The following is a 2,252-nucleotide window of genomic DNA, read 5'->3' on the forward strand; positions in this document are numbered from 1 at the left end:
AAGACAGAGTTAGCCATAACAAGAACATATTTTAAAACAAATCTGTTTGCTCACAATACCATATGGAAGAACAAATCATAAAATTAAATAATTTTAACTTTAATGAGTTAAAAAAAAAGATAATGCGGTTGACAGTGTAAAACACAGGAAACAAATCACATACTTTGGGGGTGAATAACAGGAGACTTTCAGCCTGCAGTTCTCATAGAAGACTTAGAAGTTAAGGGTGTCCGAAAAAGACAATCATGGTTTTGTTTCCAACTTTCCTGTCAGAACCTATTGCAGGGTCAGGTTATTTCTGACATTTTATCCTGTAAGTTCTTGAATAAATTGAGACATGTATTGGTGATAAGTCTGAGGTAAACTGGAAAAACCTTTAAAAATTATTTTTAGACCAAAAGTGACACTCATGACCATTTGGCAATGATACTTACTACTTTAATGATTTAAATCCTAAAAATAGGCTACATTTTTAAGAGGAAGAAAACACGTACCAAAAACTTACCATTTGGCCACTCCTCCTAACTTTTGGCCAACCTTGGATTTCTATATTTCTCACTCTCCATTCTCCTATTAAAGCTATTGGTCCCACTCTCATTCATTACCTAAAGTTATAAACCTGGAACTGCCAAGAAAAATCTTTTTAAGAAGTTTGCTTTTAACTCACTGAGTGTATCCAGGTATCATCTAAGACCATTTTATACCTCTCTAGCAGATTAATTCACTTCATAAGAATACATTTCAGCATGAAAAAACATTACTTAACATGAAAAAAGATTGCCGAACATCTTTCTGTGATTCAAATGTGTCAGAATAGATACCTAAATTAGTAATGTTTTCATTGAACTGATTTGAAAAAGCCTCGTACTAAAACTGCTTTACCAGTGTTTACTGAAAATAGGCATGTGTTCTACTACAAAATTACCCTAATAATAAAAAAAAAAAAACCTCCACTTTCTCCCAGAGAGTTATATTGTGCTGATATCCCATAGATCGTATTATAAAAGGATTTCATTTTTGTGATAGGCTGGGCTCACAGTATGTTAGTACAAAGATCGTGGTTTGTAATACTACTATAAGAATATCGTTAGCAACAGTATATATAAGGAATGTAAAAAACTAGCATTAAAGCTGTTAAGGGCAGTGACGCAAAACGGCAGCTGCTAGAAAAGGTGCTGCTAGGAATTAAAAAACATTAAAGAAATTTCGTTTCAGCACATACTGGTTTACAGTGCTTCTGCAATGAAATGAATTAATTCACATAAATTTGTGTTGCTGGAACTAACGGACCAAAGAAGAATGGACTTTTGCCCCCTTTTGCTAGCCCAATCTTGAAAAACGAAGCGAACACTTGGCAATCGTCCACAGTATTGTTAGGAATGGACTGAGCAGTCAGCAGGAAGTTCTGAGGGAAGAAGTGTTTCCATCAAACTTCACAGTTCCACTGGTCACAACAAGAACTGTAGTCTGGGCCTGAGTAGCTTGCTCACGAACTAGTTGGAAATCTAACATATTGACCTGGAATTCACTAGACAGCAACACATCAAAAAAATTGCCTAGGGCTTCCAGCCCTGTAACAACATTTCCATCCCATATTAAAGTGGCCTTGTCCAGATACAGCCTGGTCAGAGCCCATCTTCTTTTGTCCATCTCTCATAGGAAATATTGACCAATCCCTCAGCAGCTCCACATGCCTGAGCGACATAAAATGTAAACCCACAGACATGGCCACGGGGGAGCTGGAAGCAGCCTGTTCAGGCCGCGGAGCGTCACTGCGTCCTCACGTGTCCTGCTCCCTCTGCATGCGTGGCTGGCTTGCGGCTCCTCGAGAAAACAGTCACTCCTTCCTTGGTGTCTTCCTCTGTATCCCTGAAACCAGTCTCTTCTGAAATGTCTGGTACTTTATTCTACTCCTACCCCTGCCCGCTCCCCATGCTTTGACCCAGCTCTAACTGTAACTATTTTTTCTTGTACCCGCTTCTCTCTCCTACTTTCCGTACTCATGTTCAGATTTTTCTTTAGTTTTATAACAACTAACAATGAAAGTGAAAAACAAAATGTAAAGGAATTGTTCAAATTCAGTAAAATATTGTTAACTAAAATTTGCACTTACCAGAGAAAAATATTACTTTCTTTTTGTGTTTTAAATTATAAACACAAATAAAAACAAGTTGCATAAATAAATTATATATAATATTAATACATCATTACATAATGTATATTAGTATATGTTATTAAAACTTAATAAGAAC

General features: G+C 36.5%; 1 pseudogene; it reads right to left on the minus strand.

Annotated features, from left to right (window-relative positions):
• Positions 1 to 1,226: 1,226 nt before the first annotated feature.
• LOC117023114 (NTF2-related export protein 2-like) lies at positions 1,227 to 2,004 on the minus strand (annotated as a pseudogene).
• Between the last annotated feature and the right edge of the window lie 248 nt (positions 2,005 to 2,252).

Source organism: Rhinolophus ferrumequinum, chromosome 6 (assembly GCF_004115265.2).
Source record: "Rhinolophus ferrumequinum isolate MPI-CBG mRhiFer1 chromosome 6, mRhiFer1_v1.p, whole genome shotgun sequence".
Lineage (NCBI taxonomy): Eukaryota > Metazoa > Chordata > Mammalia > Chiroptera > Rhinolophidae > Rhinolophus > Rhinolophus ferrumequinum.